The 27622-nt window shown below is 30.8% G+C and overlaps 1 long non-coding RNA gene across 1 annotated transcript; it reads right to left on the bottom strand.

Annotated features, from left to right (window-relative positions):
* Positions 1 to 23803: 23803 nt before the first annotated feature.
* On the bottom strand, positions 23804 to 24977 carry LOC133703208 (uncharacterized). The gene is made up of 2 exons (XR_009843841.1): positions 24408 to 24977; positions 23804 to 24204 (listed from the first exon to the last, which is right to left on the bottom strand). It is a non-coding gene; the product is annotated as an uncharacterized LOC133703208 (long non-coding RNA).
* Between the last annotated feature and the right edge of the window lie 2645 nt (positions 24978 to 27622).

Genomic DNA, 27622 nt, shown 5'->3' with positions numbered 1-27622 from the left:
CTAGCTCAAAAGCTTATCAAATTTGTCTTCGACTCAAAGGATCGCTTTCTCATGAAATTTTTCGTTCCTTATTAGTTATGAATACGTTGCATTCATATTATTTGCAAGATTCAACTCATTCAAGATTTCCCACGGCTCTCACCAATATTCCGTATAATTAATTTTAAAAAATAAAACAATATTATTTTAATATATTTTTAATAAAAAATACATTAAATTAAAATAATTATTACTGCTCTTTCAAACAATCCCTTCAAACACGTTATCGATCATACTTTCGAGGATAGAGGGAGAGTAATGGGAAACATCAAATACGTAAGGAAGCTGTGGCTTGAAAACGACATGCATGTGTGCAGTTCAAACTCCAAATTTATTTGGAGTGCTGTCAAAATACATATGCTGTAGGTTGCCCACGTGATAGTTTTGAGCCTCGACTCGTCTTTTTCAACCCTTTACATTACAAAATTCACAAGGAGTGAGATCTACGTTGCCTAACACCTTTTTTTTTTTAAAAAATCACTATTTATAACTTTAAAAAACCAAATTCCTTTATATTTTAAAATATAAAACAATTAATATGTATATATGAGCTACTTTTGAGCCTAAAAGAAAAGTCATTACTTATATTTCGAAGTATTTAAAATTAAGGAAAAAGAAAAAAAAAGAAAACAATAAGAAGATTAAGAAAGATCGGAGCAAACTAGACAAGAGTTTAAATGTTTATATTAAGTTAATTAGCAGTGTAATAGAACTATATATGTATGAGCAAGCTCTTAACTTTTTTAAAATTGATCGACGAAGAAAAATCACTACCTAGATCTGTTTATATGATGATATATCCTTAGTCAATTGACTAACATGAGCAGTGCTTCCATACATATACAGTTCTATCTAGCGATAATCACACTGTCGAGAGTGGCATGCGACCATAAGCATACAGGGAAATGAATTCCTAATTTCAACTTCCATAGCTGTAAATTTTGTTTTTTAGTACCACCTTTTCCAGCTAATTAACTTGCAGGGCCCCTTGTTGCAAATTAATTCTGGGGTGCCCTGTGCCTAGCAGTACTGGTGAGGAAGATATGGATACGTATTATTGCTCTCCTTTTTGCTCAAGATAATTTTCTTTTTAAGAAAAGTGGAGCTATGTATACTTTTAGCCTGATGTCTTCTTCTGTACTTAGTCTCTCCAGCATCACACACGCTTGCCTATATGCACGAAATATTTATGCATGTGATTATATGAGTTAGGGTCACAGAATATAACGTTGCTGGCCACACTAGCTAGCAACTTGGCATGCTTGATCAGTCGCTCGATCATCACGAGTGTTGATGGTTTGTATGCTCATTAAGGGAGAAGAAGACGAAGAAGAAGAAGAAAATTTGAAATAACTGTCCAATGAGCTCACCATTTGAAGATAATATTGATTTGGGAAGGTCGATTTTCTGAGGTGGACTCAATCAAGAGGGGTTTAAATCAGTCAGTTAAGAGTCTAATTCACTCCACAGAAGTCTGGAAAGAGTGGATGAAATGGAGTAAGCAAAGACATTTCAAACTTGATCTTTAGAATTCGAGCTGATCCCTAGAGAATTGAAAAGGAGAACAGAAAATAGTGACTGACTTTATATTTAATTTCGCACACTGATACAGTCAATATTGATGCCTAAAGGGAGATATTTTTTAATTACCTCACACTCTTAATTACTAATCTCATATATATAGTGTGTTCATGAAAGAAAAAAAAGAAAAACACCCATTTTATGTGAAGTAGGTGAATAAACTTTGGCATAAAATTACGATCTTTCCTTTCAATTTTCATTCCAAAAACTCATTTATGGTTTATTAATTTTTGCATTTGGAATTATGTTTAGGTTCATTTTAAAAGTGCAGTTAGTTTACAAAATATAAAATTGATATTTAATTTTATATTTTGTAATGTTTTTAAATAATTTTAATATATTAATATAAAAAATAAAAATATATATTAAAAAATATTTTAATATAATTTTTTTTAAAAAAATTCTCGGCATCACATCCCAGCAACTTTTTGAAAAATGAGAATCTAACTCATGTTCTCTCAGCTTTTTCTGAATTTCAGGGGAAATTGACTATTCAAAAGTTTGTGTTTGCATAACGAGATTTTTTTAATAAACTTAATCAATTATTGTCAAGTCAGCTTATAAACAAAACAGCAAAATTCATTTAGCTATTAATTATGGTACTAATACTTTCGTAATCAATAATACATGGTTATACCCTCCTAATTAATGTTCCCTGACCAAGAAGGTATTGCCATGGACATGCAGAGGTCTCTCTCTCTCTCTCTCTCTATCTCTCTCTCTCTCTCTCTCTCTCTCTCTCTCTCTCTCTCTTATTTGAGCTGGGTAAAGCTTGCAGGGTGTCCTATCACCATTTTCATCGAAAGTTCTGTGGATGATCCTGTGTACGCGTTTTCTTCCTTTTCCGGGCTTCACTCTTAACCAAAAAAAAAAAAAAGTCAAGTGGGATGCCATTTCTTGACAACCTCAAAAGATCATTTTCCTCGCATCTTTTCAAGCCTTGCACTTTCCGATCGATCTCTGTTCATTGAGCCCACTACAGTTTGCTACAATCTTCAAGTTAAAATTAATAGCTCTTTATGGCCTAAAGTGAGGAGGAATGAAAAGTCCAATTTTTTAGACATTGACATATATCTAACAAATTTTACAATGGCATTGACAGCGAGGAACAATATATTTTCTATGAATCCAAATTCCAAAACATTACCATAAAGAAAGAAATAAGATTTCAATATAATGAATGCTATGACGCACGAAAAAATTAATTCTCATTAATTGATATATAGGGATGCATGCAAATAAATCAATCCCCCACACATATATTTTTCTTCGTGTCTATACAATAGCAGGAGAAATACACTTCTGTGTGCATCTAACTCCTCAAAACAACTCTTCAAGAAAAAGAAAAAGAAAAAGAAAAAGAAAAAGAAAAAAAGACTCCTCAAAATAAAAGGTAGGAACTACAAAAACGAAATTATCAAAACTGTAATGATTAACAAATTATAAGACTTGTAAGGAATGTAAGAAATTAAGAGAAGATAATTAATTGCCAACTCCTGGACTTGGAACAGACCGCAGAATCCGATCGATACTAGCAAGATGCCTTGCAAAGATCTGTTCATGATCTAGAGTGGCATGACCCTTCTTGGTAGGAGAAGATGACGGCACTTTACCCTTAGGAAGGGCACTAAGAACCAAACTCGCAAAAGAACTGACTCTCCTTTTGTCCCAGTTGTTGCTGTTGCTCTCCTGTGCACTAGTACTCATCAACAACTTTCTACCCTCTATATTTGACATAAATGCAGCAAATGAGAAGAAGAAAATGAAAACCACAGCACCAAAACGAGCCATAAAAGAGAGGATGAGAGATGATGTGATCTGGGTTTTTTTGAAGAATAAATATGGGTTCTTTTGTCGAAGAAAGAAGATGGATCCTTGGGTTTGGTTTGAAGCAGAGAAAAGGTTAAGGAGATAGCTAGCTCTAGTTTAACAGGTTTGATGGGTGTTGGCACGGGCTAATATATACACAAACGCAAACACATAACAAGCGTTATAGAGAGAGAAATTCATGCACTAATGCGTGACGGCTAGAGAGACAAGGAGAGGGAGGGTGGCATCAACTTAGGTGCAGGCCAAGTCAAAGTTAAAGTGTTTGAAATTGAATTAAGGTGAGAAAGCGAGAATGAAATCTGGCATAGTGAGAAGTAGTGCTGTGTTTTATTTAATTCGAATGCCGAAAATGAGTGAGTGTATAAATGCCGCGTGGAGCTAAGTTAGGTGAGCGTGAGGTAACCCGCCGGCCAGTACTGTTTTCTGGGCAGTAACTTGCATGCACAGTCAAAGATACCATACCTAATTTAAAGTTTTAATGTTTCCTCGATCGACTTGGACTCGATTAATTCGACTTCTCCTCCAAACTATCACATCACTATAGATTTCCATGATTTTAATTCTTCAAAGTTCAAGGAATTGATTGATCCCAAATATTTATGAAGTTATAATTGGCACCAAGGCTTCATTGAATTAATTATATCACTGTCTTTCTACATGATGAGTTATAGGATGCCAAATAAATAGAATTAGCAGGCCAAAATTGGGAAGGGATACTAGGTTCGTTTGATTCTGTCCCATTTTCTTGGTGAAAGAGAGAAAATAATTAAATGGGTAAATTCATAGTTTAATGGTTTTGCATTCAAGGTCACGTCGCATTGTTTTCAAGGTGCATTTTGTTGCCCATGTTAGGTTCCGCTATCAGTTCCTGGGAACTGAAATTTCTTGCCACTTGGTGTGCCTTTTACTCTTCTTCTTTCTTTTTGTTTGTTTTTGTTTTACTCATTTTTAAATTTTTCCAACTATGGTCTCCTGTCTCCACAATCCACGTGCCTTCAACTAGGTTTAAATTTTTTTCATTCTAAACTTTTCTTATCCGGCCATGGTGAAGTAGTACATGTACTAGAATCGCTTTGCTAATTATTTTTTTATATAAAAAATAATGTTCATGGGCTGAAATTGAGTAAAAAAAACATTAAAAAAATCAATTTTTATTAATACAAATTAGCATAACAAACTTGTAATAATGATAATTAAAGTTGAGTGAACTTGAGATATCTCACCAAACATAAAATTAGAATAAACTGATAAAAAAATAAGAAGAATTATAAAACTTAAAAAATAATAATTGTGTTAACTTTTCAAACCCGTGAACTTGTTCATTAGACCCGAAGCTTCCAATCTAGAAAAACCATCAATTCTCAATTAATCAAATATTGAAGAATGGAATTGAAAAAAAAAAAAATTTAATTTTTTTTAGATTCGAGGAAACCCCATTCCCTGAAAAGCATACTTTGTTAGCCTAGGTAAGCAGGTAAAACCCCGGTTGTTCCAGACTCTTACAAGAGGTGCATGTCCTGACTCAAGAAATAACAATTACAAGAATGATAATCAAAATTGAAAAACAAAATAAATTTTATATTTGATTGAAGAGTAAAATTGAAAACAAAAATAACCAAGAAAATTAAAAAGAATGAGGATCAAAATTGACATAAAAAACAAAAATAATGTTTTTATTGAAAGGTGAAATTGAAAAGAATTAGTAACTTTGACAAAAGGGCCGACAAAAAAAATAAAAAATCTAAACAATGAGGACCAAATTAGAAAATATAATACCATAAATTAGAATTAAAAGATTAATTGAAAACCAATAAATTTTTTACAAAAGGGCCAAGGAAAAAATATTAGAAATCCAAAGAATAAGAATGAAATTGGAGAATGTAATAATTGATAAATTGGGATTGAAGAATGAAATTGAAAACAAATAAAACTTCTACAAAAGGGCCAAGATAAAAAAAAAAATTAAAGAATAAGAACTAAAGTTGAAATATTAACAACGAAGAAGGTCAATCTGTAATTTTCAGGGGAGGAGAGAGAAAAAAAAGCTCATTGGTGACAAACCTACCACCACTAGAGTTACATGCCGCACCAATAGAAAGAGGATAAGACATCTCTTCCAATAACATGACATAAGGATATGTTTGGATGTTGGAAGGGTGTCACATGCACCTCCTAAATGGCACCGACACCTCCCACACACCTCTGGATGCATCAAATTTCCCTTGGCCTGACATGTTAATATCAAAAAACCTTTGAGATTAGATGAAAAATCCCCTTGAGGTCAAGTTTGCTTTTTATACTTTTAAGGGCGTGTGTGTGTGTATATATATATATATATTCAAATACAAAATTTTCTCTCACCTTAAACTATAATCACAAAAAACCATTTTGAAAGTACCAAATTTTCCTTTTATGCTAGTATTGAAAATTTTGCTTGTAAAAGTTTTTCAGTCTTTTCACTATCCTTTTGAAATGGAAAGAGATGTAATTGCCCTTAATCAATTTGAAAATGAGAATATAAAGCTCTCAATAACTAGTTATATTTTTTTGGTGTGAGGGGAAAAAACGTCATTACACTATTCTCATGAAGAGTGCTAATTCGACATTAAATTTTAAACAAATAAATTAAATTGAAAAATATATTTTATGTTATTAATTTAATGGTAAAATTATTTAAAAATATCTTTATACATTAGAAAAAAGTTGGAGCTGCAGATAGAGGTGGAGGGGGAGAATCTATTGGAGATCTATGAGGGGGAGCATAATAAGTCAACAAGTATTCCATCATCTTCTCCAATTGCTTTCTACTTTGTTCATCGTAGTGCACCTCTAGTTCAGCTTTTAGATCGGTTATTGCAACAATAATTTGTTCTTTAACCAACTTCTGAATAGGTGGTAATGGTTGAACCAAGTCGGATTATGGGTGTTTATGTTTAAGAAACTACAACATGCCCTTATATCTTAGTATGTAGTCATAAAAATATTGTAAACCTGATTCCTATCAAGTCCACCAGTTGCTCTAGCCTCCAACCAAAACTTCATATTGTATTTTAGATTAGTTAAAGGGTCTTCTCAATGTTTGACATATATACTAGTTGTTGTTATCTATTTTTAGGGCCCATATAAATATACAATAAAATAGAAAAAAGAATAATACAAAAATAGGAAAAGAAAAATACAAAAAAGTTGAAAGGTTGAAAAAATATTATATATATATATCAATGGAGAGAATATGAAGAATGCTCAGAGCTCAGAAAATTGTTAAAGACTGGTCGGGGAGGATAAGAATTGAAAGTTTAAAGGCAATTATGGATGCAATTAACAGAAATTAATGTGAAGCTAAAAACCTCTAAATTGAGCAAGGTTAGATAAAAAAAAGGTGTGCACCTTCTCTACCAACTTTAAGTGGTCTCAAATGATGTTTACATCGGAGTTGCTCTGGCAAAGCTTTGAAAATGGTCACCTCAGTTAGTTATATCTGTGATACCTATTGTGCAAAACCACTGATTTTTTTCATATGTTCACACTACAAACCTTCTCAATGGGTTCTTATTAAGGGTTGGTCGCATTTCTCTCAAGATCAAAAAGTTAAAAATAACTCATTGGCCTACAAGTTTAGCATAACCACCAAGAATCTCTAAAAGCAAGTTTGTTGCAAAACCAGTAAAGTATAGAGTTTCTAGCTGTTAAAATCACACAAAAACCTTCTCATTTTGATCAAAGGTCAAACATTGATCAATTATGATCAATCCTTGATTGAACCCATCAAAAAACCCTAGTATAAGCCTATAAATACCCACTGAAAAAATAGAAAAAAAAATAGGAGAGGAAAATCTTGATAAGAAAACTAAATGTGAAGGTTCAAAAGCCTAGCACAAAGATTTCTTAAACTTTGAGTGTGGTAAAGGTAAACTTTGGAAAACAAAAGTATAAAGGGCAGTAACCATTAGTGAGCTTTGAAGGTATAAACTTCCTCTAACTTAGGAGGTGATGTCCATAAGGTACACCTCTAGCTCTTTGTTACATGTTTTAATTATATTTTGGACTTGTTTTGGTGTTATATTGTGTTGATCTTAGATTTTGATTAATGCATAAAAAATATTGTTTTTCTTTGCTTAGTCTTGTTGTGAGTTTGTTGCTAATGCTTGTTGGATGTTAAGAAAATATTTGGATGGTTGTTTTCGGTAAAATAAGATAGGTTTGAAATCTACCAAATATAACATGTTCTAAGTTGCTGAGTTTACGTCAAGTCTTTTTTAGTGCCAAAATATCAATTTTGAACTCCAAAATTATTGAATATGCTTGTTGTTTAGGTTTGATAATTTTGAAAATTGAAGCCCCACGCATGTTTTATATGATTTGTTGTTTGTTTTTATTTAAAAATATGAAACTAAAGAAATGTGGTCTATAGGAACAAAAAACAAGAGGTTGGGAGGCCTAGAAGGCCAATTATAGGTTGAATAAAATCTTTGCATTTCTGGGCAGATTTTGGGCAATGTTCTTCATATGAATATTGCCTTGGCTACTTGATTTTAGCCATTTTTGCTTTGTTTTTTTGCACCAATATCTTCACATGAATTCGTTAATCAATATTCTAGGGTTAGTTTGCATCGATAATTGTTTTTTCTGAGTTTTTATCCGAGAGTTTTGTTTTTGCACTAAAACTTATTTTGATCAAATCATGATTATTGGTTGATAATCGTTGATGTTTGATTATTGTTCCGTGATTGATTTCTAACATGTCTATATCTTTAGTTTGCTTATATCTTGTATGGATCTTGATTTATGTTGTTGGGCATGTTCTTGAGTTTTCTATTTTTGATCCGTTTTTAACAAAACTTTTCATGTTTTTTACACGTTTGACTTGTTTTAAGGTTTGGTTTTAGTTTGTTTTCAGGTTTTTTATTTAGTTCAAGGTTGAAACAAAGATTCCAGGTCAACCTGACGAGGTTAAATTCAGTCATTTGAGTAAGATCTTGTTTAGTTTCCAACTTTTTTTTATAAAGGAATCTTTCAATTAAGAGTGTGTTTGGCAAACAACATGCCCTTAGATCTATTTTGGTAGTTTTATTTAAAGAAAAAATAAGTTTTTGCCAAACAAGCCCTTAAAAATTATTTTTTAAAAATATAAAAATGTTGTTTTTAAAACAAATTAAAAGGTTTCCTTGCATATGGCAAAAATCCTAACAAAGAATATTGGAGTATGTCTTAAAATTAAAAAAAATTCAAAAAATATTTCTGCATGTTTAAAAATACAAAAGGCATTGTATGGATTTTACGACCAGTTTGTAAAATTTCAAAGGATTTTGGCTTATATTTCAAAAAATATAAAAAATTATTTTTAGGAAAATTTGTTACTCGCTTTTAATATAAGTATAAAAAACATGTATGAGGTTAATATCTAAAATATTAATGTATGTAATACAAGTCATTCAATTCTAATATAAGGATAAAAATTGCAAAAAAGTTTATCTGAAATACTATTTGGAATGATGCAGTAGCTAAAAATTCTAAGTTTATCTCAAAAGAAGTCTCAATAATAATTGAGGATATTTCAAATTATGTCCCATGATATAAGAGTCATGGAAATCTAAAATACCAGAGAGAAAAGAGAGAAAAAAATCACTAAATATCTTTGGATTTCTGTATTTGGTTTATTTGTAGTGTATAAGTTGTAAATAGACCTGTTTTCTTTAGATATATTTCATACCAAGTTATTAACTTAGAAAACCAACGCTCGTTCATTCTAGCAATCCTATCATGGATACACTAATAAAAAAAGAAATATCATCAAACCATAGCAACCCCAAACAGAAAAAAACAATGCAGCTTATCTTAGGTAAAGCATACTAAAACTGTTAATTCCTTTCATTTACACAACTAGTCCTTTACCTAAAATATCTAAAGACCAGTTAGGATTTCTAATAACCATAATACCAGGTGGCGAATCCTTATCCAACAAAAGACCTTAAACCTATATAGGAAGGGTCGTTGCGACATCGCGCTCTCATGAAGAATATGATTGGATGGTGACTCCACTAGGAAACCTTGGACCATGCTTTGTTTTGTTTATTTATGCTCTGTCTAGATTGATGTTTATTTATTTTTTAGCTATGAATGATTTACTTTGTTTAAGAGCATTCGCATGCATTCTTTTTACATCTTGTCATGCATAATATATTGGATATGGATGAAAGGCTTTCATGCATCACGAATATTATTCATGAGGTCACACACTATAAAGCTTTAGATTTTATGGGGCACTAACAGCTTACTTTATGACTTGAGTTAAGGTTCAAGTTTATGTAAACCCAACTAACTATCGTTGAGTGTTTAAACTGTTAATGATTTGATACATGATTCATCTCATTACCTACTAAGCCCTCATATGATTCCCCAAGGTTCTAGTTGAAGGAAATCGCTGAGATATATGATTTCAGATCAACTAAACTAAAAAAAAAGTCATTGAAATGACAGGACTTTACCTTAAAACAATTGCAAAGGAGAATAGTTGTATGGATATGGTTCTCCTAATGGCTATAAAACCAAGGTTCTAGTTGAAGAGAATCACTAAGATGGAGGATTTTAGGTCAACTAAGCTAAAAAAAGTCGCTAAGATGGTAGAACTTTGCCAAAAAATAATTGAATATGTGAAGAGCTATGAGAATATAGTTTTTCTATTAATTGCAAAACAAAAGTTTTAGTTGAAGGGAATAACTGAGAGGGAATCACTGAGATACAAGATTTCAATTATATGAAAAAATTATGAAACTTAATCACCATCAAATATTGGAGGATAAAATCGAGAAAAAAATCAAAAACACAAAAGGATATAAAAAATAGTAATTAAAAGAACGAGTACAAAAATCAAAAATAAAAAATAAATTATAGGAAAACTATAATTTTTTTTATTGGAGGGTGAAATTGAGAACAAAAATAGCTTTAACAAAAAAAAAATCAAAAGAATGAGAACATAATAGAAAAAAATAAAATATGAAAAATTCGGATAGAAGGATGAAATTGAAAACAAATAAAATTTTTATGAAAGAACCAAGAATAAAAATTAGAAATCAAAAGAATAAGGATTGAAGTTGAAATACCAATAACAAAGAGGACCAAGCTACAATTTTCAAGGAAGGAGAAAGAAAAGAAGAAGAAAAAAAACCATGCTGGTGGCAAACTGCCCCACCAACACCAACAAGAAAAGGATGCTAAGGTGATTCAAATGACATGGTGGAAATGCACTTTTGATTCCTAAAGGTACTAAATTAGTCGCTAGGAGCGTGCAAGAGCCTTTTACGTGTGGCTTACACGTGCCAACAACATTTTTCATGAAAATAATATTTAATGACTATAAAAAAGATCAAATTGCCCTTCATAAATTTGTTAATAACACATTTAAGTATTGTTCATTCTTAATGACTATATAATAAAATAAAGGGGAAGGAGAATTTACAATGCATATAGACACGATTTACTATTCACTATGATAGTGTAATTAGCTTTTTTTCCTTTTAGAAAAAAAAATCAATGGCCTTGGTGTTGGGAGTTTTTGATCTTTTTGCATGGCCCATTAAATATTAAAAGATTAACCAGTGGTATATGTTTCTTTTACAAATTTTAAGAATAATAAAAATGACTCAATTACCCTCAAAGTCAAAACTTTAAAATTGATAGATAATAGTAGTTTTGTCTATTCACTTTTTAAAACACAATACAATGACAACAGTGTTCTTAAAATCAAAAAAATAAAACATGTGTTCAAGAGTATTTTGGTCTTTTAAGCATGTTTGTTTTCTCAATTATTATGAGTTTCACAAAGGAAATTTTTGTCTTTATACATAAATTAAATATTTTTTAATGGAAAAGCTATTAGCGCATGAGAGGCACCTATGCACTTTCAGCGACACATGAGGTGCCTCTCGACGACCTAACTACCCTTCTATCATGTTGTTGGAATCATCTTTACGTCATCTTCTTATTGATGTGGTGCATGCTAGTGTTGGTGGGGCAGTTTATCACTAGTGAGGTTTTTTTTTTCTTCTTTTCTCTCTCTGCCCAAAACACTACAATTTGGTCCTCATTGTTGTTGATATTTCATTCCTTATTCTTTTTATTTTTTATAAAATTTTTATTTTATTTTATCAATTTTATCTTTCCATCCCAATTTCTCATATTTGTTTTTCAATTTGGTTCTTATTATTTTGATTTCTATTTATTTTTTCTTAGCTCTCTTGTAAAAGGTTTTATTGGTTTTTAATTGTAACATTCAATCCAAATATATGGTACATTATTTTTTTCAATTAGGTCCTCATTCTTTTTATTTTTTGTCCTTTTGTTAGAGTTATTTTTTTTTAAATTCCACCCTCCAATAAAAAAAAATTAGTTGCCTTCTAATTTTTTTTTATTTTAATTTTCATATTAGCCCTGACTTTGGTCTAGTGACCCAAGTCACAGGTTTGAAAAGTTAATGAGAGTTGATATTTTTTTTTCTTGGCATATTTTCTTTTATGATTTTCTTTAATTTCTTTTCTATCAAGTTATCCCGATCTTATGATCTTGGATATATGTTTGGCGGGTTAATCAGGGTTAACTCGATCTATATTTTCCAGATTACATGTTTATCATGATAACTCAGTTAACTCAGACAGATTTTTCATCTTTTTATTTACTAAATTTTATCCTTTCATATTTAATTGACTGAAAATTAAACTATTTTATTTTTCTGCTCTTGAAAAAAGGTTTATTTCCCAAGTTTTCATGGTTTATTTTTTAATTCTTGTTTGTTTATTATCGATAACTTATTTTTTATTATCTGATTAAAATAAAACCAGTTTATTTTACAAGTCGGGAGTATAACTTGTGGTGCAGAGTTTTCTTTTTTCTTTAAAACATACTTTCACCTAAACATCATTTGTTACTGAGAGAGAGAGAGAGAGAGAGAGAGAGAGAGAGAGAGAGAGAGAGAGAGAGAGAGAGAGAGAGAGAGAGAGAGAGAGAGAGAGAGAGAGAGAGAGAGAGAGAGAGAGAGAGAGAGAGAGAGAGAGAGAGAGAGAGAGAGAGAGAGAGAGAGGTTGATCTTGTAGTAATAGATGCTCACTTCTACTTCAATAGTATATTATTAAAGGTGTGTGCTCACTTATACTTCAATGGTATATTACTAGGCATGAGCACTCCTACACCGTGGATTTTTATTATTATTAATAATATTTATTAATAATAATAAAAACCTGCGGTGTAGGAGTGCTCATGCCTAGTAATATTCCATTGAAGTATAAGTGAGCATATATTACTATAAGATCAACCTCACATATATATTAATAATAATAAGAACTCGCGGTATAAGAGAGTGCCCATACCTAATAATATATTATTGAAGTAGAAATGAGCACACACTATTACAAGGTCAACCTCACAATTACCATGAATAATAACCATGGTTATCATGCATTTTAGCATAAGTTAAGCTTCAATGCTCTTTACCAATCCACTAGGTTTTTTACGGTAAAATAAGGTACAAGAGAGATGAAGTTTGAAGTCCAAGTTTTATTTTTTAATTACAACACAAACACAAACTCTAAGATTTCTTCTTCTTTTTTTAATTGAAAAAAGGGCCAAGGCCCTATTATTGTTAATAGTAATTAATTTATCAGTTCCATAGCTCATTAATCTTCATGACCAATGCAGTTGAACAAATGGGCTCTCTCCACGCGTACAAGCAAAGACGAGGAAGCTTGCAAGGGCAAGATACATCCCAGAAAACAATACTGCTTAATTTGTTTGTGCAACAAGCTGAAGGTTGAAAGCTAAGCTTGCAACATCTTGTCAAACAAATTCGTCACATGTGGACATGTTTGGTCCAACATAGAACAGTTGGTTTTATTTGAGCTCTATCTTGAAATATATTTAATTTGTTCTTGTACAGGAAAGTCAACAACTACTCTCAAATTAACAAAAAGCACGAGTGCACTTCATCTTTGTTTCTCTTTGGCTGTATCATATTTCAAAGACAGTTTTCTATGTAGGACCTTTAGCACTCAGGAAGGGCTTGAACATGCAAGCCTGATTCACCATGCATGTCGGTGCTTCAGTGAACCAAATTTGTTATTGATGACTCGTAAAAATACTAGCCCCTTGCCTGCGCCGACATAGAAATTTTTTTGAAAATGTGATTAAATTCAGTCAAGCTGGGACTTAATTTGGTTATGAAATCCAACTAGATTTTAAAATAATTCATGAGGGAGTTGATTCATGTGGTTTAACTAACTTTGGAGATGCAATCATAACTTGGTTAACCTCCCTAAAATCTTATTTGATTTAAAAAATTCTAAAATTAACATTGATTTAAACATGAATATTGAAACAATGAATTTCTTAATTTCTTAAGAACAATGAGAAATTGAGTAGTAATTTTTTTTAATAGTACATTTCAATGAAAATCTAATTTCTTAACTTAAAACATCCTATATAGATTCAAAAACATCAAATTAAATTAAAAAAAAAATCCTTTTCAATATTGATCTTCAAGAAATCTAGCTAACCGATCACTTTATTTCTCCTATACCATGTTTCAACAACTCTCTCTCCTCTCAAACTTAAGAACTAAAAAGTGAATAAAATTAAATTTTAGACCAAAATATAAAAGTTTCAAATTAAAAGGATGAAAAGTGAAAACAAAAAAATTCTAGAGGACAAAATTTGTAAAAGTGCATGTCATGAATAGTTTAATAAAAACCTACATTTTTTTGCCTCTCTGTCAATTTTTTTTAAGCAATAAAATTGAATTTATTTTTTGTAAAATCAAGTATCAACCCAATATCAGAATATTTTTTTGATACCACAAGCAAATTAAAATAAATTATCAAGTTTAATTTCTAGTTAACAAAATATTAAAGAACAAAATTAAAAAAAAATAGTTTGACGGTCAAAGCAGAAATTGTTTTTTTAAAAAATATTATTGCAATTCATAGTATTTTATGAGAGAAGTTACAATATTTTCTCTATCTCTTTAAATTATTTTTTTGTAATTGTGAAATTATTTTTTTCAAATTAATTTGATTGCAACTATAAAGAATGAAAACAAAATATTATCTCGTCTATGAAAAAACAAAAAATGATCTCTTGCTATATTTTATAGCTCGGCTTTGTGAATTCTATTTGCCTTCTTATGCTGAAGGAAAAGGAAAAAATCAATATAAGGCGCCATATTAAGCACCTTCCTGGCTGTATTTAGCTAGCCAGGCCTCCTAAACATGAAAAATACCATACTTGCATGGTCGAAATTGTTGACTCAATTTACATAAATGTACAGAGAAATTGCAAACACGATGTGGAAAAAATAAAGCCTACCCAAAACTGGGATCTGGCTACACAAAACTGGCGGCATGGAATGGACAAAACTGGCGGCATGGAATGGTCTAATAATTTTAAAGAAGAATTTGCAGGGCCGAAGGTATACAAAGGCCTCGAGACAAGAATTATCCAACATTGCCGCTGCCTTTTCAATTAACAAGACAGACACATGAATGGAAAATATATATGTTTTAGTCTGAAAGGTGCCCCTCGTTTACGATAAGCATTCCTATGTGAAGAATAATGCATTATCCCTTTGATATTTTTGTCCAAAAAGACTCCACTTTGATGTAGTTGGTCTATGCATATATGTGACATATTTGACTTTTGGTACTAGTAAGGCATGGATATCAATTAAAAATACCTTTTAATAGAATATTAGTATGGATATGAAGGATATTTATTTCTGATTAAATGCTATCAGGATAATATTATACCTTTTAGTTGTATAAAAGTTCTTCAAGAACCAACTATATTCTCATCAAACATTAATATAGATGTAAGAGATATTTATCTCTTATTAAATGTTATTAGAGTAATTATACTACAAGCTCTTCTCTTCATAAAAGGACAAGAGTCATGAGTGATAAATACACCATGAGACCTTCACAACAAAGGTTCACAAGCTTCATTATCTGCTGCATATATATTTTCAGAACATCTCTCTCTAGAATATTATTATATTTTTCTCTCTCTAAAAAAATACTTATTGAAGCATCGGAGAGTCCCCACCTCCACCAAATGAGATCTTTTGCAGGTACTAGCCGCAAGCTACCTTGGCTAGAAAGAATAAATAAGATTGCTAGGACCAACTAATTAACCATATAATCAACCCAAGAGCCTTATTTTTAGGCTAGTTGGATTTTTGAAACCTCATCAGTAGCATTGTCTATGAAAACTGATAAAAAAAAACCATTGGTTTCTTTCTAAAACTTGTTTTTAGCATTTCCAGGACATTTCATGGCACAACCAATGCTCACCTGGGTTAGGACACGAGACAAATCAACTTGTTATTGCGATCACTCCTACCTAGAAGAGCTTCAACAACTCACTAGTCAGGTGCAACTCCTCATTTAGCCCATATTGACAACTCAATGGCAAAATCAAACCTTGCCACCTCAATAAATCTTAACACCCTCAACAACACACAATATCTTAGCTCTAAGGCCACTAGCTGCACTAGGAGCTCGTAGACGATTACACTACCTAGAGGAGACTAGACATGATAACATTCATGAAAGTTCTTCAAGGGATCACTCCTGTCATTATCACACCTATGCACAAAGCAAATACGTCAAATGCACTCCCCCTAGTTACCACGGGATGTACACCAGTCACCGTAACCGCCATTCTACGCCAAGCTTTCTGAGGTCTCAAGAGCCCAACAAACAAAGAGTTAAGAGATAGTATGTGTATAAGCATACCTCAGAGAATGTTTATAATCCCCATCAGTGGAGAGTTTCTCATTTTTACAAACACATATTGAACACTCGACTCCTTGATGACTACTTTTCCATGAATATGAGTTTGGATAATTATGATGGCTTGGTCAACCCAATGAAACATGTGCAAAATATGTGCAGTAGCTTGGAATTGATCATTCAAGATCATGACTCAATGTGCTTGGTATACAAATCTGGAACCAAACTCTATTAAAGGTTTCAGTGACCTATATACCAAGCTAGTGGCACACTTTAACACCAGCATACCCATCAAAAAAACCTCCACAGAGCTTTTAAGTGTTGCCCAACAAGAGAGCGAGTCTACATGAGTATATTTAAAGAGATCCAACGCGGAGATGCTCAAAGTGGAAGAATTGATTGAGCCAATAGCCTTAGAAGCCTTAACATGAGGAGTAAAACAACATGTACTCTGGAGAAAACTTTATGTTTTATCAAATAGAAGCTTGTCCAAAGTAAAGCAATTTATGAAAAATTATATACGGGTTAAAGAGGTCAGTTTACTTTGACATGAACCTCTTTGTTTTTACAAGGATAACCAACATCAATGACTTTTCAAGTGAAGTAATCAGGATATCCAAAGCTAACATCTTACTGTCACTTTTATGATATGTTTCCTCAAAATAGTCTCTCTTATACCTATCACTCAAATCACCTCATGATATATAATCCTTGATAAAAATATAAGTTTCTTAAATATAAATGACTTATTTAAAATGAATTTTTATTTTCTCTAGGTGATCCCTAAAGACGGTAACCCCATCAATCTTCAAAGGATGGATGTGCTCTCCCCAATGCTATATGCACCACTCTTCAAAGGATAAATGTGATCTCTTCAATGCTGTATACACCACTCTCCAAGGGATAGACATGGTCTCCCCAATGCTATATGCACCACCTTTCAAGGGATGGACATGGTCTTCCTAATGCTATATGCATAACTCTTCATGAGATTTACTTGGTTTTCTCAGTGATACACCACTCTTTAAGAGATAGATGTAATCTCCCTAGTGTTATATGCACTAATCTCCAAGGGATAGACGTAGTCTCCTCAATGCTATATGCATCACTTTTCAAGGGATGGATGTAGTCTCCTCAATGCTATATGTATCACTTTCTAGGGGATGCACATGGTCTTCCTAGTACAAATAACAACATCATGTAATCACCACTCTTAGTGGAGGACTCTTAAGCCCTATGGCAATGCTGGGAAAGCTACAAGTTTCAGCTCTCCAAAAAAACCTATAATCACTTAGAAATTTCTAAGCATAGGTTCACCCTTTTTGGGTTCCCACTAGCCACTTAGAAATTCTCTAGGTATTGGCTCTACACTCAATAAGTTTAGAGATGGGAATTCCTCCAAAGTGAGTTAATTTCCTTCGATGGGTTCCCCAAACCACTTAGAAATTCTCTAAGTATGGGCTCCACACTCGATAAGTTTAGAGATAGGAATTCCTCCAAAGTGAGTTGATTTCCTTCGATGGGTTCCCCAAACCACTTAAAAATATTTCTAAGTACAAGCTCCTTCCCCATGATTTTCGCCAACCCTTCAAGAAAATTTTGAAGTATGATTTTATTTATGCACCTCCACACAGGCTCTTTGGTATATCACCCGAGGTTTCTACCCCTTTTTCACACGATGAAAATTCAACGAACTCGTCATGATAACCAAATATTTTTACAAGTCATTATGTATCAATATCACAAAGATTTTAGGGCTACTGATAAACCTATTTTTAAAAGGTCTAAAAAACCTTTTATGGCCCTCCTCTCTTGGGCATGCCCAAGTGTGCCAAACTCCAGGTGCGTTGGGTCTAGCACTAGCTAGACCCAGACATGATTGGGCTTTATAGTGTGCCAAGCCCTGGGAATGTTGGGTTTGGCTCTAGCCATACCCAGTCGTGAATGGGCTTGGTAGTATGTTAAACCCCAACACGATGCGTCTAATGCCAGCCACAACATAGACATTTTTGGGCTTGGCAGTGTGCCAAACCCTGGGCACGCTCATGGGAATGCACATTCTCCCTTAAAATGCCTAAAAGAATGACCATCCTCTCTTGGCCTATCCAAGGAAATGAGGTAACGTGGGTCTAGTAAAAATGCTAGATCTAAGGCTTTTAAGCTTGGCAGTCATTCAAGTCCAAGAAAACATAGCTCTGGCAAACATATCAGACATAAAGAGCTTGGACTTGGCAGGCTACCAAGTCCAAGATAACATGAGACTAACAAACATGTCAGACCCAAGGCACTTGGACTTAGTAGTTAGCCAAGTCCATGGTAACGACCATCCTCCCTTAGCACACCTAAGGGAATGACCAACCTTTTTGGGTCTAACCTCGAGAAAGAACTTAGCCTTCATAGGTTTAGTTACATTTGATGTCTTGGATCCTAATCTCCTTACACCTTTTAGGTGTATAAAAGTCCTTCAAGGACCCACCATTTTCCTATAGAATATTAGTATAGATGTAAGAAATATTTATCTCTCATTAAATGTTATCAGGTTAAGATTACATCTTTTAGATGTACAAAAGTTCTTTAAAGACTCATCATATTCTCATAAAAAATTAATGTAGATGTAAATGATATTTATTCCTTATGAAATATTATCAGGGTAATTACACTACATACCCTCTTCTTCATAAAATGACAAGATTTATGAGCTATAAATAGACTATGAGATTTTCAGAACAAAGGTTCACAGTCTTCATTCTTTACTACATATATATTTTCAGAGCATCTGTCTCTAGAATATTATTGTTTTTTTCTTTCTTTAAAAAGATACTTATTTAGTATCGAAAAGTCTTCACCTTTACCAAAAGAAACCTTTGGCATATACTAGCCACAAACAACATTGGATAGGGAGAATGAATGAGATTGCTAAAACCAATTGATTAACCGATTATTCAATCTAGGAGCCTTATTCCTAGGCTAATTGGATTTTTTAGACTCATTGAGATTGCAAAATAAAATTTGTCTTATGCTATAATTAGATGATGCAAAGATTTATAAATTTTTTATGAAGGATCTAGAAATCTATAACTTAAGTACCTTTTGTAATGTAAATGGAAGCGGGCTTATAATGTGAGAAGCATAGAATATGTGTAAATCAATAGAGAATATTGTATTTATTTCAAGACATTTACTCTTTTTTTTTCAAAAAGAGTTCAGTTTTTTTATCTATTTTATTTTTCATTTGAATGGATTAAAAACTAAAAATATCTACTTTTTAGTGGCTAATAGTGCTTTGTTATAGGTTAAACCAATTTGTTTTTAATGTAAAAAAAATATGCTTGCATTGCTAATATCTTTTTTTATCTACAAGTAAAATTTTGATTATAAACTCAATATTTGATGTATACAAAGTAAATTTTTTTTTAATATTAAGATTATGTCATCTTCAATTCACTTGAGCCAACTCGTCAAATTCACAACTTAGATCATGGATCCAATTAGCTTAATAACATCTTTTTTCTAAAACTAATTTGTATTTAATTATATGATAATAAAAATATACACTATCAAAAAAGTAACCATATAAAAGTTGTAAAAAATAATGATGGGCTATTAAAATTTTTTTGTTAATATTATACAAAAACTGTTATAATTTTATTTTAAAACAAATTCAAAAGTTGAATGATATTTAATAAAACAATATCTAGAATAAAATCTTGATTATAAACTCAATATTTGATGTATACAAAGTAAATTTTTTAAAAAATATTAAGATTATGTCATCTTCAATTCATTCGAGCCAACTCGTCAAGCTCGCAACTCAAATCATTTATTCAATTAGCTTAAATTTTTTAAAACCAGTGTTTATTTTAAGATTTTTTAACGAACACATTTAACTCTCCATGTGTTTTCATCATGGGGTGACAATACCCAAATTCTATATGAAATAAAAGGTCCAGGGGTTTAGTAAAGATACTGGAATCTAGAATCACTTGAAAATTTTAAAGTTGGGCTCCAAATAAGTAGAGTGTTAGTGAGAATATTTTATATTAGTGAACATATCAAATAATATATGGTATTAGAGATCCAATAATTTAGCAAGAATCGTATACTCTAATGTATTTGAGAGAGTCTACAAAATAGGTTGCAGTGTTAAAGAATATATGTGATATCGAATAAATAAACTCTAAAAAGTGATATATATATATATATATATATATAATATTTTAAAAAATAATTACAATCACGGTGATATTAATACTATTATCTTTGATTCTGCATCTCGTTCCATTTGCTGGGCCTAGCTTAGCATGGTTTTTCCTTTGCCTTGAAGATGAATATTTGTTCACATAGCAGATTCTGAGCCTCCAAAATGTCAGAAAATAAGTGAGGCATAGCCCGTGCGTCAAATCAAAGCCAATGGTGACTGATATAGCCCTTTACAGCACAGATCACAAATATGGCCTTTTCAACTTCCACAGTTGAATTTGTCAGAAATTGTAAGGGAGCCGGTCGAACCGGGTTAATCAAGCCCATTACGTGAACTAGGTTAGGGTCCCGGTTTAACCATCATACTTTCTACAATTATTTTTATTTAATTAAATAATTATAAAAAATAGATATTTATAAAAAAAATTAAAAAGAACTTTAATTTTTCATCAAAACTATCTCTTTTATTCTTGTAAATTTTTTTATTTTAATAACAAAATTATATTTTTTATTAGCAGCATAGATCATTAAATGCAAAGTGAGAACAATAAAAACAAAACTAGCTATAAAGATTTGAAATAGAAAGAAAAAAGGAGTGATTTTAATTTTAAAAAAATAATTTTCTTATTAGTGTATTTTTTTTTATTTTTAACAAAAACATGTTTCACGAGGAGCATTTCTTTTAAAAGCAAAAACTCACCATAATCATTAAAGAAAGCTTTAATTAAACAAAATAAAAAATCATGAATCCATTGTCTCTGTGCAACTATCTTAAAAAATAAGAATATCTAATTTCAAAAAATTGTATTAAACTTTACAATTAAAAAAATTAAGAATACATATTTTATCCCATTCAATAGTAATAAGCAAATTATTCTAAAAACAATGACATAATTTTTTTTATCAAGAGCAATTTTTTGAGTAAAGGGCAATCACAATTAAAATAAAGGTTTTTTAAAAATTTTAATCATTTAAAATAAATAGAAAAAATGCATTTCTTTAATAGAAATTTTATTTTCTTATTGGTGCATATCTTTATTGTTATAAAGAAAGCATGCTTTTCAATTATAAGTACTATTTTTTAAATAAAAACTTATCATGATTTCAAAACAAGTTATAAAAGAATATATTAAAATAATATTTCAATATTTTGTATATGATTGAAAGAAGGAAAAAAAACTTAATAAATATAATAAAATAATATTAACAATCTATTAAAAGATTTAAGAATTAAAATTTTATTTTCATTAAATATTCATGAGAATTTTTTTATTATTATTATTATTATTTTGCATATTAGGTATATAACAATTGAAAAACAAATTGTTAAGATTCTCATAAAACATATAATTTTATTTGAGTGAGTAGCTGCATGGTTTATAGATATTGTACGTAATTGTAATTGTAATTTTGAATTTGTTTTATTATAGCTCACAGCATTATACCTAAATTGCACTTGTGGAATTGAAAATGCAACAATACAAGACTTGATAGCAAGTGGTTATAAAATTATTTGCTTAAGAAGTGGATCTTGAAAACTTGATAGCAAGTGCTTTGACCCTTGAAAGGGTAGCCTATTTCAACCTAAAACTTACCATAATCATGAATGTAATTATGTTTAATTATGGTTTATAATTATGATGCGAGATTGATTTCTAATTAAAGCAGCTGAATAAAGTGAGTCCATGAGGTAAATAGTGTTTCCCATTATTAAAAATGGCCTCACAATATCACTATTAACCATGATTTAAGAGCATAGTTTTTAGACCTGATCCGGTTCAAGGTTTGGGTTCCGGGTTTTGATCAGATCACCGAGTTGTCAGGGTCAATTGTTTTTAAATAAAAACGATGTCGTTTTAGTTAAAACAAAAATCAACAGGTCACAATCGGGTTTTTGACCAGGTCAACTGGGTCGCCGGGTTATGCCGGATTTTTTCTTCCCCTATTTTTTTTCAACCCGGTCTGGTTCCAGCTCCGGATCAACCGAGTCTCAGGTCGACCTGCCAGGCCGGGCCAGATTTTAAAACTATATCTACGAGCTTTGTTGTCATGGCAAATTAATGTCACCGAAACATTGTACATGTTACATATTGTAAAAACAAATAAAAAGTCATAAAAAGAAAATATATTAATACAAATATTAATATTATATATATACCGTTTCTTTTTTTATTAAATATTTTCATTAATTCACATTAAATATATTTGATCCACCTTGATTAATATACATATATATATATATATATATATATATATATATATATATATATAAGTTTTATTATATTTTATTGCTTGATATGGCAATTTAATTTATTGATTGAATATTAACACTTGTTTTCCTTTACAAATAATTTGAACATTTTAAAAATGATTTAACTACATGTTTACACTATACATATATAGCATATTACATACTAAAATATACATTAATATATGGGAAACATTTACTTGATTAAGTATTTTAATGCTATATATATATATATATATATATATAAAGATTAATTTAATTAATTATATATATATATATATACACACACTAACTCCGAAATTAGCTGGCATTGAAAACTTTTATACCAATTGAAGATCGCGGATGACTGTTAAAATGAAATGATATTGACATTTTTTTATAGACGATACCTCAAATATGAGACCTCACCTCTCTTGTATTTGTAAAGGTATAACTGAGGTTGGGATTAAGAGGTTTGCTTCCTCTATGGTTTCAGGTTCGAGCTTTATGGTTGCTCATATGATGACCACTGGAGGCTTACATGGTCGTTAACTTCAGGGCTCGTGGGATTAGTCGAGGTACACGTAAGTTAGTCCGGACACTCACGTTAAACTAAAAAAAAAATATCAGTGAGCTAGACGATACTTCTTTAAATGCTCATAGGTATCATAATATCTCATAAAAATACTCAAAAAACTTAATTAAAAATTAATTATTTAATGGTTTAATGTAATATTAAGTATTTTTGGAAAATATAAGGATAAAATTGAGAGATTTTAAAATATAAGGATAGAAGTGGAATATTGATATATCTGTAAGGACAAAGATGAAGTTTACTTTAAACTGATCATTACGTCTAGGCTGCAACCATGGTACTGATAGCATAATATTGTGTGTGGCAATAATTAAATATCCAAAAAAGAATAATTATAAAAAAAAAGAAATGGAAGAAGCAATGAGAATTTTAGGAGTATGATATTGACAGACTGACGACAAATAAAGATATTCCTCTGTGTATATTTTGATCTAACGTCAAGCTGTTATAATGACTTTGCTGTAGTTTTGCATGCAAATGCAATGGTTAATTTCAAGCAGTCGGACCCACGACTTTGTTTCTCTCTTTGTGCATGAGCTGTGATTTTGGAGCTTCATATATATTATCATATATCATGATTCATTTCCTTCATATATATTAATTTGAAAATCAAGACCGAAAAAATAATAAAAATAATACAACTTGAAACTAAATATCCTGCTTTCTTGCCTAATACCTAATTATCATAAGATTAAGCAAAGACAGGGTCCATGTAATTACCCTATATCGTAATCTTTTTGTCCTTTTTTTCTTCTTCTTCTTCAAGAAATGCCTGCTAAAAAGACTTTGAGAAGCAACGAACGTACGTCAACCCAATATAATTAACCTATTTTTCTTTCTTTTTTTTCCCTTCTCCTTTTGTTTTGTGGTTGACCTGATATGCAACACCCTCTTCTCAGCCTTCTGGGAGATAAAGTGACAACGAGTGGATTCAGCCATGTTCAAAAGCAGCACACTACCTGGAAAACAAAAGATTCCCACATAAAGAAAGAAGGAAAAGAGCCAAAAAAAAAAAGAAGAAAAAACTCATGAAAATTACGTGTATCGAATGGAAATTTAGGTTTCTCACTTTCTTTTGTATATAGATAGATAGATAGATAGATAGATAGATAGATAGACAGACTAATGGAACAGGAAAGGCTACTACAAGACTTAACAGTACCATACAATCCAGCATGATTTATGTCTTGTATCACGACGAGCATCCATCACTTTTCTAAGTCTTCGAAGCATCTCCTCTTCGGTGAATATCCTACCAGGTGAGCTCAAGAAGGCACTTCTTCTAATGGGAGGAGACCATAATCCACTTTGTTCATAATCAAAATCAAACTCACTTGCATCAAAGAATTTGTCGAGAAGTCGGTCTGAAACAAACTTAGAAACCAGTTGAATTTTTTTAGGAGAGGAAGATGGATTAGGCAGTGAGGTTGACGATGAAGATGACGTGGATGTGGATGTGGATTTAGAAACATCCATTTCATAAAATCTTCCTGAAACGAAGCTCAAAATGAGAGAATAACAAGATAACCAGAGCATGCTTGAGATTGGTGAAATTGAGAAGGAAACGACATTTTCAGAGGGGAGGGTGGGGCTAATGTAAGTGATGGTGATGGTGATGATGGTGGGTACAATGACAAGGACGTGTATGGCTGTATGCAATCATCGAGATGCCATGGGCTAGCACGATATATGGTGCCTTAAATATCAGGTTTCGAAGTTTAGGGAACCAGAACCATTTTGGCTGGTGACATATTTTAAGCTTCTAAACGTTTGTTTTATTTTATCCAAATACTATGTTTGGTGGTGAGCAAAATTCGTATTTTCAAGTTATCAAGATACATGCATATTACAATTCAATATATAAATGGTTAGACGAGGTTTGAAAATATAATTTTATATTAATTTTTAATATTCTTTTTAAATATAAATATTTTGGACTTGAATTTTAATAGACACACTATTTTATATTATTAATTAGTTTTTAATTAAAAAAAAAGATTTAGAGCAGTGAAGTTCAAAGTCGTGATTATTTGATCATTAAATTTTTAATATTAAATTAAAAAATTATTTTAATTTAAAATTTAAAGTTATTAAATGAAATTTAAGATATAATTTTATATTAATCTTTTTATATAAAGAGAAGTTGCATGTTAACAGAAAACATTAATCTTACCAATGCTGAAAAAATATATTTTAATTTGTACCCGAAAATTTAAGAATCGGAGATTGAGGAATTAGATATATGTTAACAGAGAACATATATCCACCGAGTGAATGGTGTGTGCACTGCCGTATACAATCAATTATCCGAAGGACATATACAAGTTTCTGGCTGTTGGCCTAGTAAGATAAAGAAAAATAAAGATTTAATGATGGCATGACTAATTGAATTGATGCACATGTCACTTAATTTAATCTTTTTGTTTGCATTTTAGTGCTGGCCGGTGCAGGCATATTTTATTTATTTATTATTATTATTATTATTATTATGGGTATCTGGACTTGTTTGTACGTACCTCGATTAATTTTATGGGCTCTGAAATTAATGATAATATAAATTTTTAGTGACCCTGAGATTTTTAAAACTCAAACTGATAACCTTTAAAAAATAAACGTAGAGTCTGACTAGTAAGTTATACCCCTTTATATTGATATTTTCTATTATTATAATAAGAGAAGATGAGTGTAAGAGTTATTTAAGAAAAAAAAAATATTTTAGCTAACTCTTGGAACTCGTAGCGTGCCGACTATCCTCTTTATCAAGCTCGTGTATGTGGAAATATTGTATCATTTATGATTAGCATGGTGGAGAGTCGGACTTATTGTAAATTAAAGCTAATTAACACATATATTAACGCTAAGTTTCTCTTTAATTGAGTTTGAATGGATCATTTGCAATAGACTGATGATGCACCACTAAAACATTTCTTATAAATAGATATTATTTGAATTTGAATAATATAATAGATAATTTAAAATTGCACAACGAGCACTCACATGCATACACATACTTTATTAGCAATCATTTGCTCGCATGTTTACCTGAATTTCATGCATCATAAACCCATGATGGAATATGGTAAATCATGATAAACAAAAGAGATGGATAACACTTTTGTGTTTGTGAATGTTTTGTATTTGAAAATATATTTTTTATGTTTTAAAAAATTACTTTTAACTTTAACAAAATGATTTAAAAACCAAAAAATATTAATTTGAAGTAAAAATATAAAAAAAATTTTAATTTTTTTAAAATATTTTTAAAATGTAAAAATAAATAAACTAATAGAATTACAAGTAAAAATTGATGTCGAAAAGCCACTATTTTTTTATTTTTTTATTTTTTTTCCCTTATGGATGTCTACAGCCAATTACTGCAAAATATGCGGGCAGTTATCGTGGATCAATAATTAAGCTATCACTATTGAAGAGTAAAAGTAATTGAACATAAAAAAAAAAAAAAAGTAATTGAACATGCCATTTGCCATCATCCCTTTTGTTTCAAACGAAATCTTTGTACCATGGAGAATAATTGGTGTCTAGAATAGTTTTTGACATGGAAGTGCTTTTGAATAAACTAGAGATACCAAATCCATGAAACATATCTTATATCAATTCATTTATTTCATCTAAAATACTAAGGGTTTATTTGTTTTTACATTTTAAAAGCACTTCTGAAGAAATTAAATTATTTTTTTTTACTTTAGATTAATATTTTTTGATGTTTTTAGATCATTTTAATGTGTTGATATCAAAAATAATTTTTAAAAAATAAAAAAAATATTATTTTAATGTATTTCCGAGCAAAAATCACTTTCAAAAGTAACCATTAGTATACTTTCAAACACTCCTTAAAACTTATAAGGTTTGTAAACATTGTAGAAAAGATAAACTATAATGTTATGAATTATGTACTTGATTCAAATAATGACTAATGATAGGTTCTAATTTTTTCCCTATATTTTAGTAATGTACAACCCTTTAAAAAAAAATTAAAAGCCATCATTCTTTTACTGTGCATCATGACATAGTTCATTGTATATTAATATAACAAAATGATTGTTAATATTAAAACCTTGGAAGAACATAATCAAAAGGTTAATGAGAAAATTCAATAATTGTATGAGAAATTACATTTCATGTCAAAGGAGCGGGAAAAGAAAAATGAGTAATTTAGCTCAAAGTGAGATTCTATTATAGCTTCATTAAATATTTTAATATAAAGCTAAGAGGTCAATAAAAAAAAAAGAATTATAGTAAATTATGATGGTATCTTACCTCATCCCAGAACAAATCATAAAAAAAAAAATTGGAAATCAATAGATTTAAAGGGGAGGGTACAATATTGCCTTGCCAAAAAAAGAATTATCAGTCTTT

This window comes from Populus nigra, chromosome 9 (genome assembly GCF_951802175.1).
Source record: "Populus nigra chromosome 9, ddPopNigr1.1, whole genome shotgun sequence".
Lineage (NCBI taxonomy): Eukaryota > Viridiplantae > Streptophyta > Magnoliopsida > Malpighiales > Salicaceae > Populus > Populus nigra.
This window is presented reverse-complemented; position numbering and strand designations above follow the sequence as displayed.